The sequence below is a fragment of the Vicugna pacos genome, chromosome 20 (genome assembly GCF_048564905.1).
Source record: "Vicugna pacos chromosome 20, VicPac4, whole genome shotgun sequence".
NCBI classification, from domain to species: Eukaryota; Metazoa; Chordata; class Mammalia; order Artiodactyla; family Camelidae; genus Vicugna; species Vicugna pacos.
The window spans coordinates 10034957-10050962 of record NC_133006.1 but is presented as its reverse complement, the minus strand read 5'-3'; positions in this window follow the sequence as shown (position 1 = coordinate 10050962).

Sequence of the window (16006 nt, the reverse complement as noted above, 5' to 3'; positions counted from 1 at the left end):
AACTAAAAACAAATAAATACATAAGTGAGTATGTACTCTTACTTATCCTTCCAAACCCGGCTCAAATATCCCCTCCTTTACCTTCTTGGATCGCACCCCCCTTCATTCTGGTCTAGCTCTCTGGCCTCTGTGATCCCAGAGCACTTTGAGTTACTATTATAACTGCAGTGAATCTATATTGTAAATGCTCTTCTGTTTCTCCACTAAACTGGACTTCTTCATGTGGGCATGTTGGTCTTTACCACTGTGTCTCCAGCTTCCAGGGCAGTATTTGTACATGGGAAGCACTTGATAAAGTGTTCACTGAATACATGGATAAATAATTGTACAAACCAAAGAATACAGTGCTTCTGATCAGGCCAACTTCCCACTAGGAGCGTGTTAGAGACTATGGTTACCCTCCCGAACATTAATATACTACTTCCTTGATCATTCTTTGAAAATACAAGAAGACCCTTTTCTGCGCCCACTTCTAGAGCTGATATTTTCAAGGTAACTATCTCCAGGTTGATCACAGTGTGTTTGGTGAAAAGAGTGCTTGGAACACAAGAGACGTTTGTTTAAGCCGTTGGCGCTTAGCATTTCCCCTGAGCAGTGAAATAACAGAGCTCCCGGAGGAAGATGATGGCACCGGAGAACGGGGAGAAGGTGGAGAAGGGCTCTCACCTAAAAGAAAACTCAACTCAGCGCCCCCCCACCTCCGCTACTATGGATTTCCTAATTGTTAGAGATTATTAAATAATTAAGAGGCTCACCGTCTGTGTGTTGGTCTTATCAAAGCTCCCAGGATGGGCATGTAAGGAGTAAGACATGCTGCTCTGTCCCTGGGCGGTAGCAGTGAGTTGGACATTTGGTGACCATTTTCCAGCGATTTCTTAGCTGAGTTCTTGCCATGAGCTCTAGCAAGCCTTAGTATGGGTCTGTGGGGTTTCTTCTCTGCAGAGCCTTGCAACAGGCCATCAGGAGTGTTTCCTGATGACAAGCAAGGGCAGGGGAGAAAGCTGCAGATGCTTGAAGAAATATTAATCACTGAAGGAACAATTTGCCGTTCTTGTTGTTTCTCAGTCCTCCTGTTTGGATCAAGGAAAATAATGTTGTGTTTATTGTCTCTTAATTTGAGAATCCAAATGAAAAGAGCCGCTGGGCATTTAATGTACATTTGGGTCACCTGTGATATATTCCCAGGTTTCCTTTAAGTGCTTTGGAAACTGACAAGCATGGTGTAAGTATATCATCTTTCTTACATCCAGCCATAGATTTATCACCAAGTTTCGGGGATTGATGTCAGATTTGATGTTTAGGTCTTTTAGGTTAGTTATCCTGGATGCATTTAATATTGACTTTGATATCCCTCTCAGGTCCCCTGACGTGAAAATTTATGTCTGTGCTAGAGGCCTTTTATTCCCTTCCAATATATTCTTTCCTCATTCATGTAAAGGACACATTTTAGACCTTCTGCTCCATCCAGGTTCATTCTCAGAATGTATTCTGTAAGGCCTAAACAAAGGGTCTCAGTTTTGATGCATTTTCTTTTTGGTTCCTTAAGGCACACCTCTTACTGGACATCATCAGACTGGCTACCACACCTTGTTACTGGTCATTTTGAGGGCAGAGAGCAACCCAGGGTAGAATGGGCTTTGCCCTTCCTACCTCTCACATGACTGCAAAAGCTAGAGTTTTCAGGGGCACTTCTCGACCTCAATGACTGGAAGGGTCGGGGAAGGAACTGGCCTGAGTCAGTGTTTTGTGGAGCGCTGGCACCTTGAGATGCTTGATAGAAGAGTGCTCTGCACCAAGTTATCATGTTATATCTCCCTTGTGTTGCTTCATAACACATATTAGCATATCAGATGCCTTAATAGTTTCTACATTGCTATATTAATTTTGTTTAATTCAGTGTTTCTCAGAGTATTTGATAATAGAACTCTTTTTTTTAAGATAATGTGATTAATATTATTACCACTTTACTACACCGGTCCTAACAGCATGCTGGTCTTTTTTATGGCCATGAAAACTTTCCATAGTAACTGCTAACATCGGGTGTACACACAGCCACGATTCTCTAAATATACAGAACAAAACTTCCTGCTTTGGTTAATTCCTATAGCAAGTGCTTAAGTGCTATGAGATATGACATGTGAAGATGTAAATAATAATATAATTATAATTTTGCAGGATGCTGTCTTGTTTATAGTTCAGGGCTTCAAGGGGAGGAAGTGGGTATTGTGTTGCAGGATGTGTCCCTGGAGGAAGAGGGGAGGCCAGACATGGAAAAAGGAGCCCTGGACTGATTCACAAGATCAAGGTCAGGGAGAAGCCTTTCCAAAGGACAGGCTTTCTGATGGCATTCGAGTCACCCAAGGTTCAGTTGTGTCATGTGCAAAGGGGGCTTGTGTGGTAGACAGAATTCCAAGATGGTCTTCTCCAGACACCTGTCCTGTGCTTATTTAATTACTTTTGCATGTGGAATGAAAGTCCCAAGCCAGTTGAACTTAGAGATTACTGGGTGGGTCTAATCTAATCAAAGTCCTTTAAAAGCAGAGTGTTTTCTTAGCTGGTGAGAGACCAAGTCAGGGAGAGAGGTTTCTGTTGGCTTGAAGGAAGAGAGCAAACAGCTATATTGTGATCTGTCTATGGAGGCATGTGACTTCCAAAAGCTGTAAGTGATCCTGGTTAATGGGCAGCAAGAAAATAAAGACCACAGTCCTACACTCATAAGGAAATGAACATTGGCAATCATCAATGGGCTTGGAAGAAGACCGGTAACCTCAGATGAGGTTGTACAGCTTGATTTCAGCCTGTGTGACCTGAGCAGAGGACCCAGCTAATTTGGACTTAGACTCCTCACCCAAAGAAATTGTGACATAATAACTTTGTGCTGCTTTAAGCTGCTGAATTTGTGCTAATTTGTGAAGGCAGTAATAGAAAAGTATTCTAATAATAGCTTATTACCTATCCTGTCTTATGAAGATGAACACTGACAGGACATGATGTATGTGAAATCATGTAAAGTGTAAAGACCAGTCCATGTGTCAAAATGCAAGACAGAGCCTATGAATCCCACCCTAAGCCTGCTTCTCCCCAAGCCCTCCCCATTTCAGCAATTGATAGCATCATCCAGCTAATACAAGCTTAAACTTAGGCGTTATCTTCTTTCCTTCTTTCTTTATTTTTCCAGCCCTCCATATCTAATCTACCAGCGAGTGTTGTCATTCCTAGAAAACTGCCTGGCACATTTTGGAAGTCTTCCAAAATATTCACTGAGTAAGTGAATGAGAGTTATCCTCTGAATCAAGTCACCTAGAAAATTGCATCCATGAGTTCCTTCCTCTTTGGGTTGTCTGTCAGTGCACATCGTGGTAGATTAGACGTGTTTTCATAAGTACTTAACTCCCTTCCCCACTCCCCATCTCCAGGGAAGAAGCCTGCTTCTCTGCCTCATTCATTTTAAGCTTGGCCATGGACCAGCTTTGACTCATGGGAGAAGTTGGAAGTGACAGTCTGCTAGTTTTGAACTGAGGTCTTAGGAAGCCTTGGTCTTATCACCTGCCCCCTTTGGGAGTTTTCCTACTTCTACATTAATAGAGCATGCTCTGGGTATTTGCTACCCTTCAACTTGGACCTCAGAGCAAGACACACAGAGCAGAGTTGCTCCAGCCTCCCCCCAGTCAGCTGCAGACCTGTGAGTGAGAGAGTAAATAACTGTTGTTTAAACCCTTGATTTGGGGGTTCGTTTGTTAATGCAGTTTTAAAAAAGCAATAGTTGACCAATACGCTTTCCCAAGGCTGTAACACTTCTCCAATCTAGGAAATAGTGTGCCCCAGTTCAGTGGTTTAAGGAGACTATTTAAAAACTGATTTCTGTCAGTTATTTATACTGAGAAGTCCCTCATTTTGAGATGGAAGAGACATAAAACTGGAAGGAATATTAGAAATCATTCAGTTTGCAACTCTTATTTTGCAGATAAGGAAACGGATGTCCAGGCATGCCCAAGCTCATATAATTAATTTGTTCTAGAGAGAGGACTAATGTCCAGAGTTCCCAAAGCAGTGCCTCCAAGATCCTAGTGGGTGGATTTGCTGATAAGGGGGCCAAATTGTATGTGAAATCAGCTCGTTTTGTAACTTTCTTTGAAATATGCAAAGAGCAAGAAGCTCAATAAAAGGCGGCAATGGCTTTGGAAAAGGCAGGATGTATTTTTTAATATCTTTCGGGAAGAAACTGCCCTGCACATCTTTTAGCTACTATCATTCAGAGGCATCATTTTAGCTGATTGATGCACTGATAAGACACAGCCTAATTTTTTATCTCAGCTGATCTGTTGGATCTAAATTTTGATTTGATTAAAATAATAGGTAATATTCAATTGGAAAATTTCTTCAAGTTAAACTTGGTTAAAACAGTTAATTCCATATGACTTCTATTTCTGTCTGTTTAACAAACACCATTGGACTAATCTTTAAAAAAAGTCACATTAGGCTTTTGTTTTTAGGAGCTTAGTTAGGGATTGTTATATTTAGCTGGATATTTTAATTTGAGAGAGGCCACTATCTTCAGAAATTTCTTTAGATTATAAATTTGGTTTGGCTTCAAAAATTTTATACTATATTATTAAGACATGATAGGCCTGTAACTTCCAGAGGCTTCTGTATCATTAATTTAACACCCCCCCAACCCTTTGCTTTGTTTTACCTGGTGGGCATCTTGGACAAATTAACACATTTAATTGCCTTGGAAATTCTATAGGTTTTATCACTGTAGTAATTCAAATCCAGGTGTACTATTTTGCAATAATTAGATATATCTGACTTCTTTTTTAAAGAATTAAGTATACTCTTTGATGTAGGTCTTAGCAATATTTTGTTGGATCTGTCTCCCCAGGCAAGGGAAACAAAAGCAAAAATAAACAAACGGGACTACATCAAACTTAACATTTGCGCAGAGAAGGAAACTATCAACAAAACAAAAATGGAGAATGAATGGGAAAAGATATTTGCAAACCGTATATCAGATAAAGAGTTAATATCCAAAATATACAAAGAATTCATACAACTCAATATCAAAAAAACTGATTAAAAACTGGGCAGAAGACCTCAGTAGACACTTTTCCGGAGAAGATGTACAGATGGCCAACAGACACATGAAAAGATGCTCAGCATCATCAGGGAAATGCAAATCAAAACCACAATGAGAATCTCCTCACATCTGTCAGAAGGGCTGTTATCAAAAAGATAACAAATAACAAGTGTTGGTGAGGATGTGGAGAAAAGGGAATGCTTGTGAACTCTTGGTAGGATTATAAATTGGTATAGCCACAATGGAAAATAGTATGGAGATTCCTCAAAAAATTAAAAATAGAACTACCGTATGATTCAGAAATTCTACTCCTGGGTATTTATCTAAAAGAAACAAAAATACTGATTGAAAATGATACATGCATCCCAGTGTTCACAAAAAAATTATTTACAGTTGCCAAGATATGGAAGCAACCTAATTGTCCATCAACAGATAAATGGATAAAGAAGATGTGGTACATATATGTATAATGGAATATTACTCAGCCATAAAAAGAACAAAATATTGCCATTTGTGACAACATGGATGGACCTAGAGGGTATTATGCTAAGGGAAATAAGTCAGAGTAAGACAAAAAAGTATGATTTCACTTTTAAGTGGAATCTAAAAAATAAAGAAGTGAACAGAGTAAGACAAATACAGTATGATTTCACTTTTAAGTGGAATCTAAAAAATAAAGAAGTGAACAAACATAATAAAACAGAAACAGACCTATAGACCTATAGACCTATAGACAACAAGCAGGTGGTTGCCAGAGGGGAGGATGGAGGGGATGAGTGAAATAGGTGGAGGAAATTGAAAGTACAAACTTCCAGTACAAAATAAATGTCATGGAGGTGAAATGTCAAAAAACAAAAAAGGAAATTTATTACATCATACCAGCTCTTTTGGAAGAAGATGAATTTTGGACAAAGATGAATTTTGGACAAAGAGCTAGCTCAATGTGTGGTGCAAAGTTAGCAGCCATTCAAAATATTTATATTTACTTAGTGACTAAAATAAAATCATTGGGAGCTAGGTGAATAAGCATTTACAAACTAGTATTTCGTAGTTCTTCCAATGAGTAATTCAGGCTTAAGCATATCAATCCATTATTTAGAGCCCAAATTAATAAAGTTGGGGTACATATGAAACTAACCTGTGGAGCTTTTAACAAATGCATGTGCTGGATCCGGCCACTGAGACTCCGACTCACCAGGACTGGGAGGGGACTGTGCTAAGGTTCCCTCCAGACAGTGAGCTGATTGTGTGCGTATCATTTATTGGAGGAAGTTTTTTGAAATGCTTTTAAGTAACTAATTTCATATGTTTCTTAGCATTCTATATGACTCAGTTTTTCTGTTATTTAATTCTTATATCACTTACCACAGTATTAGAAATGTTGTCCTTTTGCTATATAATTTAATATTTAATAGGAGTCTTTAAAGTTATTCTTCTAATTAAAAATTCTTGATAGTTTCTCCACATTTTTCTTTTGAATGAACTTTAGCTTTATTTCCTTTATAGAAAAAAACCACATTGTGCTTTCAATTAAGTTCATAGGCTAAATTAATGAAGAATCGGTATCTTTCTATTATTGTGCCTTTTTTTACCAAAGTATGATGCATCTTTCCATTAATTTGATCTTCTCTTATAGTCCAGTTTTCTTAATTTAAGACTTTGACAAATATATTATTGTTCACTTCTAGATATTAAATACTTCTCAGTATTGTGAATTTTCATATTCAATGTGAATTTCCAATTACTTTTTCTAAAGTGTAATTTCTTTTAAGTGTAAAAGCAATAAATATTTATATCCTAATACTTTACTATGACCTTTTATTAGATGTTTAAATGGTCCTTCGTAAATAATCATACACCTTTTTTTCATAGGCAATCATATCATATTTAAATGATAAAATGTTATTTTTCCCTTTCTGAATATTATACCTTTCACTTCTTTTTGCTACTTTATTGTATTGGCTGAAACTTTCAGATGAGGTGAGGTAATAGGTTTTGTTGACTCTCTTCCCAGCTTTAGTGAGAACGCCTGTAGTGATTTACCAAAACAGTGTATTTTAAAGGCACTAGAGATTCTTGCTATTTAAAGGGATTCTAAAGGCATACTTGATGTATATTTTGCAAATGGAATAATTACCTACTAATTTCTTTTTTGTAAAGTAAGTCATACCTTTACCTATTAATTTTATGTTAGCAGTAGTATACCAGTATCTCGTTTCTCTTACCCATTAACATGTAACTGGAGAATCCTCTTATTTAAAAAGGTCCCTCTTACTAGCACCAGGAACAGTGGGTTTAAGTCTGCTTGAGACCCAGCACCCAAATAAACACCGAGCTTTAATTTCCCAGTTACTTTTGCAGCTGTAGTCTAGCATCTATGTTACAGTGCCTTTTGACAGAAAGAAGGACTTGAAAATACAGAGAAAAAAGCGAAAACAGTGAGATATTTTAGGATTTAGATTTTATTTCTTTGTATTTGCAAAGATTTTTGTATTATTTTCTTTTTACTTTGTATTTTTTTCGCTTAGCATCACTGACCTGTTTTCTGGGCAGGGCTGAAATGGCATTCATTCTGATCGGATAAATATTTGTCCTTATTGATTATAGCTCATATTACACCAGTGATAAGTATGTTGACTATCATCTCAGATTGTGAGATGTTATTCATTTACTGAAAAATAAGATTTTCATTTTCAAGTACCGTGCAACATTGCATTCCTAGTTGTTGGAACATAAAGTCATTTTCAGAATTTCTCTTCTTACTACCAGAGGGAAATGTCAATATTAAAAAAAAAAAAGGAAAGAAAAAATGAAACCTTGTTCTATCAATCAGTTAGTATCTACTGAGTGTCCAGTATCAGCTGGATCATGATAAATGCTACAGGAGAAATAAGAGTTATATAAACCCTCTGATGGGCAGGTGTGTCCAGTCCAGGATTCCGGACATTGAAAAGATAGGCCTCTAGTATTTGATGCAACTTAAATATGAGGACATTCATTACCTTTCTTTCCTTTCTACCAAACTCAGTATTGCCTCATCTCAGGGAAACGTCTCTTTTCCAGCGTGGAGTCCTGGCAGTTAAGGTTACCTTGCCTTTGCAGTTGTTTACATCGGTGATAGCTCATAAGACCGCCCAGGTTCAGTGAGTGACAAATCATTACTGACTGTACAATGTAATTAAAAAGCACAGGCATTGATTAGCGATGAGCTAAACCTGAGACCAAAAAGTGAGAGACCCAGAATAGCTGGCAAAACTTCTCATTGGATCTGTCTGAAATGGAAGATGTTTGCCCCTGCAGGCATGGCGCGAGGCCCATTGTGCATTTCCATTAGAGATCCGCGCTGAATCCAAGCACGCCATTGATGTTGGCCTATTTATGAAAGGCTGTTGAAAGAGGTTTCAGAGCTAATTGAAAAGAGATGTTTCTGCACCACAGTCACTTCAAACAACATGGCTCCCCAATCTGTTTCAAGAGTTTGGAAACAAGTGCGTCTCCATAAGTTGCAAATGAAATTAAACAAATGATTTGAAATGAAAGTTCTGTTGGCATTTAGTAAGATTTGATTCTTTCAAAAAGGGTTGTGAGCTCGGCAGTTGGCTGAGTTTATTATAACAGACCCTGCCCACGTCGCTCTATGCTTTCATTTGGTTGTCTATCCCTGTTTTTAGGGATGTCAATTGTAGCTGCCTAAATCTACCTTGTCTGAAGACAGGGCGTGTGGTTTTAACAGGATGCTGTCAACTACTGTTCAGTTACACATTTTTATCTTCTAGGAAAAAGGAATTTCTCAAAACCTGTGCTGCAAAAAGAAAAAAGTAATAATAACAAAACAACACCCTGAACATGCTTCCACAAGATTTTTCTCAAGGTAGAATGTAATAGAAAAAACTTCAGAGAGAGCCAAACCTCAGCCACACTGAAAATTGAGTGAATTTATGTGAACAGAATGCAAACATAATTATTAAAAAATGTTCTCCCCTAGGCAGTGTTCAATCAAGATCTGAAAGCGTTAGCAAACATTGATTTCTCCCATAACACTTGTACTTATTACTGGACCTGATTTTTGTCTGTTTCTTAAAGCAGAAATTGAGGTCTGATAACTGAAGCTGGTGTGGGCAAGTTTATGTTCACCACCTCCCACTGGGTGTGAAAGCCAAGTTGGATGTATAGCCGTTCCTCAAAGCAGAGGGGGAATCAAGTTCATTGTTATTATCTCAGTTATCATAATTATTCTGTCCTTACTATTTTAACAACATGTTTTGTTTTGTTGTTTTTTAAATTGGGAAGACTGATGCCAAACAATTTACCTGGTTAGGAGTGTAGTTGGACTGAACCAGAAATAAGATACATTTATCACTGGTCCCTTATTTTAGTGTGGTTTGAAGCCAACAGTTAGGTTTTAAAAGTTTAACTACTGAAGGGAATACCGAGTCCCAGTTTCTATGACTGATTGAGAAGGGTGTTTAAGGCTTAACTGCCATAACGTCAATTAGATTTCACCACAACTGAGATAATTTGATTGTTTGAATGACTGAAGGAACTGGATTAAAATGATAGGTGCGATTACTCTGGCTGTGTTTCTGACTGAGCTGCTCTGGCTTAGGAGAAATGTAGTCATCGCCTGGTAACTGTTTGCTCTGACAACAGAAAATATTCTCAAATCATTCCTCATTGTGGCTTGAGCTGGCCGTTTTGTAACATTCACATCCTTTTCTATTCTTGGGGCTTAGAGTGACTTTGGGAGATCCCAGGATGTTCAGAAGAGGTGGTACGGGTGACAGGAATGTAGAAGAGGCAGTGAGGCAGTCTTGAAATTCACTTTCCTTGGAAGATTCAAAGTTGGCTTGTGGCGGTGTAGAAAATCTAAAAGATGGCATGATTCTGCCCCCTCCCAGGTGGCCATGGTGCAGTATGTCTTCCTTCCAGTGGGTGACCGTGAGCTACAATGGCAGTTTAAGTGCCCCTGGCCTTAACCAAAACCATCTTGAGCCCCATTCCTTGCTCACCTAGCTTTAACAGATGCACATCCTGTGATCTTCCTGAATTAAGGCCAACTTCCTGAGGTGACCCACATTTCCCTTTCAGCTGATCCCAAGTGAATTTCCAGGGGATGTCCTAGAGCTTCAGAGACTCAAGGGAGGTGAAATGCAGGAATACACACAATAGTGGTGGATAGTGAAAGGGTTCAAAATAAATTGATCTCATTTGAAGGGCACCAAGCAGAACACTGGCTACCTAGGACTGCTTGACTGTTTAGAAATAGAAAAGCAGCAATATATTTTAATAGGTGCTAATTCTGGGTACTGGTTAAGCATTTACGGAAGAAGAGATGAAAAGGAGTGGAGAACAGGTCAAGTAACACTGTGCTTATTATGTACCAGGCATCGCACTCACCTGAGCATCCTGTGATGCCCATTATTCCCATTTCATAGATGGGGAAACTGTTAAAGCAGTGGGAGAATCAGGTTTATTTCCAAGGTCAAAGGCACACGTTGATTTTCAAATCTACGTACATCTTATGCCTCACAACTTCCATTTATGTCAGAGTAAAGCAACGGAAGGACACAAAAAGAGAAGGAAAATGATTATAGACACAGAATCAAGATTTGTAGATAATCTGACACTCTAGAAGTTAAATGTTTTCCAAGTGGTTACCCATTATTTTCTAGGGCCATGTTTGAGAGCTGAGATCATGGGGAGATGGAGTGGGCTAGCCATCTGACAAACCCAAAAGCTCACCGACATGGCTAAAATTGTACTCTTAGGGAGAATAATATGTGTGTATGTGTGCACAGGCTGGGAGAGCTGGGAAGCAGACAAGAAGGTAAAGGCAGAAGTTCTCCTTTAAATTGTAAATAACATTTGAGAATAGTATTGCAATTAAGCAAACACTGAGCATTAGTGTGAGTAATGTTTTTAAACAGACTTAGTCTTAGTTTTTTAGAGCAGTTCCAGGTTCACAGCAAAATTGAGTGGAAGGTATATTGATTTCCCCTAGACCCTCTGCACCCACACATGAATAGCCTTTCCCATTATCCACATCCCCCACCAGAGTAGTTTATTTGTTATGATTGATGAATCTACATTGACACATCATTATCACTCAGAGTCCATAATTTACATTAGGGTTCACTCTTGGTGTGGTACATTCTATAGATTTGGACAAATGTATAATGACATGTATTCATCATTATGGTATCATACAAAGTATTTTTCACTGCCCTGAAAATCCTCTGTGTTTGCTATTCATCCCTCCCTCTCTCCCCTCTAACCCCTGGCAACCACAGATTTTTCTCAATGTCTCCGTAGTTTCTCCCTTTCCAGAATGTCATATAGTTGAAATCATACAGTATGCATGGCTTCTTTCACTTAGCGATAATCATTTACGTTTCCTCCATGTCTTCTCATGGCTTGATAGCTCATTTCTTTTTAGCGCTGAATAATATTTCATAGTCTAGATGTTGATTTATCCATTAACCTACTGAAGGACATCTTGGTTGTTTCCAAGTTTTGGCAATGATGAATAAAGCTGCTATAAACATCTGTGTGCAGGTTTTAGTGTGGGCATAAATTTTCACATCCTTTTGGAAAATACCAAGGAGCATGATTGCTGAATTTTATACTGAGTATGTTTAATTTTTGCAAGAAACTGTCCAACTGTCTGCCATAGTGGCTACACCATTTTACATTCCCATCAGCAGTGAATGAAATTTCCTGTTGTTCCAAATCCTTGTCAGCATTTGGTGTTGTCAGTGCTCTTAATTTTGGCCATGCTAATAGGTGTCCAGAGATGTCTCACTATTTCCCTGATGACATATGATGTGGATGGCATATCTATTCATATGCTTATTTACCATCTTTACATCTTCTTTGGGAGAATGAGTATTAAAATCTTTGGCTCATTTTAAAATAAGGTTGTTTGTTTCTTATTGTTGAATGTTAACATTTCTTTGTATATTTTAGATAACATTCTTTTATCAGATGTGCCTTTTGCAAATATTTTCTACATTGATGAGTTGATTTTTATTCTCTTGACCATATCTTTTACAGAGAAAATATTTTTAATTTTAATGCAGTCCAATTTATCAATTCTTTCTTTGATGGGTTATGATTTTTGTGTTGTATCTAAAAAGTCATCACTATGGTCTGCTGGATTTTTCCCTATGCTATCCTCTGGTAGTTTTATAATTTTGCACTTTACATTACAATTTTGTGAAGAGTATAAGGTCTGTGTCTAGATTTATTTTTCTGTACGTGGATGTCCAGTTGTTTTAGCATCATTTGTTGAAAAACTATCTTTGATCCATTGTATTTGCTTTGCTCCTTTGTAAAAGATCAGATGACTACATTTATGTGGGTCTATTTCTGGGCTCTCTATCCCGTTTCATTGATCTATTTGTCTATTCTCTCACCAAAGCCACATTGTCTTGATGACTGTGGCTGCATAGTAAGTTAAGTTGTGTCAGTCCTCCAACTTTGTTCTTCATTATTGTGTTGTTTCTTCTGAGTCTTTTGTGTCTCAATATAAACTTAGAATCAGCGTGTCAATATCCTTAAAATAACTTACAAGGATTTTTACTAGGATTGCATTCAATCCACAGATTAAGTTGGGAAGAACTGACATTTTGACAATATTGGTCATGTGGTCTATCTTGATGAATGTTCCACGTGAGCTTGAAAAGAATATATATTCTTCCATTGTTGGATAGAGTAGTCTAGAGATGCTCATTATATTGAGTTGACTGATGGTTTTGTTGAGCTGAACTATGTCCTTACTGATTTTCTACCTGCTGTATCTGTTCACTTCTGATAGAGCGGTTTTGAAGTCTCCAGCTGTAATAGTGGATTCATCTGTTTCTCCTTGCAGCTCTATCTATTTCTGCCTCACATATTTTGACACTCCATTGTTAGAAACATACGTATTAAGGATTGTTATATCTTCTTGGCAAATTAACCCATTTATCATCATACAATGCCCCCTTTTTATCCCTGATACCTTTTCTGGCTCTGACATCTGCTCCGTCTGGAATTAATATAGCTGCTCCTGCTTTCTTTTGATTAGTATTGGCATGGTATATCTTTCTCCATTCCTTTATTTTAAATCTATATGTGCCTTTATATTTGAAGTGGATTTCTTTTATAGATAACATTATCATCAGGTAGTGTTTTTGATTCACTCTGACAATCTCTGACTTTTTATTGCTGCATTTAGATCACTGACATTCAACGTGATTACTGATATAGTTGAATTGATATCTACCATATTTGTTATGATTTTTTATTTGTTGCCCTTGTTCTTTGTTCTTATTTTTGTCTTCCACTCTTTTTCTGACCTTTGTTGTTTTAATTGAGCATTTTCTATGATTAAATTTTCTCTCCTCTCTTAGCATATCAGTCATACTTTTTGAACTTTTCTTAATGGTTGCCCTAGAGTTTGCAATATACATTTCCAGCTAATTCAGTTCCACTTTCAAGTAACATTGTACTGCTTCACAGGTAGTATGAAAACTTTCAAAAAACAAAATAATCTTAATTCTTTCTTCTTATCTCTTATATCACTGTTGTCATGTATTTTGCTCCTACATGAGGATATATATCATTGTTGTCATTTATTTTGCTCATACTTGAGACACACATGTAAATACATAAATATGTATAATTGAATACATTGTTCTTATTATTTTGAATAAATGGTTATCTGTTAGATCAATTAAGAATAAGAAAGTTTAAAGATTTTTATTTTATTTTCATTTATTCCTTCTCTAATGCTTCCTCCTTTCTTTATGTAGATCCAAATTTTTCACCTATTATTTTCCTTCTCTTTTAAGACCTTCTTTCCAAATTTCTTACAAGACAGGTCTGTTGACAACCAATTTCCTCAATTTTGTTTGTCAGAGAAAGTCTTGATTTCACCTTCATTTTTGAAGGATAATTTTGCAGGGTACAGAAATCAAGGTTGCTGTTTTTCTCTTAGTACTAAATATTCCACTCCACTTTTTCCTTGCTTGCACAATTTCTGAGAAGTTGAATGTAAATCTTATCTTTGCTCCCCTAGAGGTAAGGTGTCTTTTCCCTCTGGCTTCTGTCAGGAATTTTATTTTCAATTCTGTGGTTTGAAATTACATGTTTAGATGCCATGTTTTTTGTTTGTTTATTTTGGATTTTTTTTTTTTGCATTTAACCTGATTAGTGTTGTCTGAGCTTCCTAGATCTGTAGCTTGGTGTCTGACATTAATTTGGGGGAAATTCTCAGACATTATTGCTTCATTATTTCTTCTGTTTCTTTCTGTATTTCTTCAGGTATTCTTATTATACATATGTTATACCTTTTGTAGTTGTTCCACACTTCTGATATTCTGTTTTTTTTGGGGGGGGCAGATGTATCTCTATTTCTCTTTGCTTTTCAGTTTTTGAGATACCCTCAAGTTTAGAGATGTTTTTCCCTTAGCCATGTCCAGTCTACTAGTAAGTTTGTCAAAGGTGTTCTTCACTTCTGGGGCAGTGTTTTTAACCTCCAGACTCTCTTTTTGGTTCTTTCTTGAAATTTGTATCTCTCTGCTTACATTATTCATCTGTTCTTCAGTGTTGTCTAGTTTATCCATTAGGGCCCTTGCTATCTTATTCATAGTTGTTTTAAATTCCCAGTCTGATATTTCCAGCATCCCTGCTTTATCCGAGTCTAGTCTGGTGGTTGCTCTGTCACTTCAAACCATCTTTTTTTTGCCTTTTAGTATGTCTTGTCATTTTTCTTGATAGCTGGCTATGATGTACTGAGTAAAAGAAACTGCTGAAAATAGGCCTTAGGAGTGTGGTGTAAGGTGTGACAGTAGGGAAAATATTCTATAGTCTTATGGTTAGGTCTTGATCTATACGTGAACCTTTGCCTCTGGACTGTGAACTTCACACGTGCTTCTCAGGCAGCTTCCTTTCTTTGGGTGGAACAGGATGGCTAGAGTTGGCTGGAACTGCATATTTCCTTTCTTCGACATGAAAGGTGAGAGGTGCTGATCTGGGTATTTCCCTTCCCCCAGGTCAGTTAGGTTCTGATAAAACACCAGGAGGTATGGTTCCTTTTCTCGTCTCCTTGCCCGAAACACACACTGATTTTTCTTGGCTATTCACTGTGAGAACCTGGTAGAGCTTTAGGCTGTGAAACTCACAGAAGTGTGCCTCCCCGCTCCAATGTCTTGGTCCCTTGGAATTTTTAACTCTCAGAGTTGTTCACATTGAGGCTCTAGCAAGCTATCAGTTACACTTCCACTTCAGATTTTCTTATCCCTGCACTGGTTCTTAGCGTCTTCTGCTCCTACGGAGTGTGGTTCTCTGTATTTACCTGTCCATTTTCCCGATTTGGAGGACAGTAGTTTTCCCTGAGACCTAGCTTTCTTGTGAATCTAAGAAGAGTTGTCAGTATGTTCAGCTTTTAAAGTTTTTTGTTTGTTGTCATGATGCAGTAGTGACTTCCAAGTTCCTTACAGGGTGGACCAGCAACAAGAAGTCATCATTATGTTTTCTGTGAGTGCTTTTAATCAAGGTAGCAAACAAGCTTTCAAAAGCAAGTGATAAATCTGTTTTCTCCATAGAAATTATTTGTATTTTTTTATTTTTCAAAATATTGTATTTGTTTTTAACTGAGTAATGTAATCATGTGGTCTAAGAAGAAAAAGTATAATCGACTATGCATGGAAAAGGTTTACTCACATAACTGTTCTTGTCCCCACTGCTTCCTGTGGACAGTCACTTATATTAGGTTCTTGGGTAACCTCTAGTATATTAAAGTAAATGCAAATGCATGTTCTCGTGAATCCACTTTTTACATAAAGCTAGCGTACAATATATATTTTGTCTATACTTTGCTTTTTTTTTTCTCCTAACAATATATCCTAAAGATCTGAATAGCCTTCCTTATTAATACAGGGAGCTTTC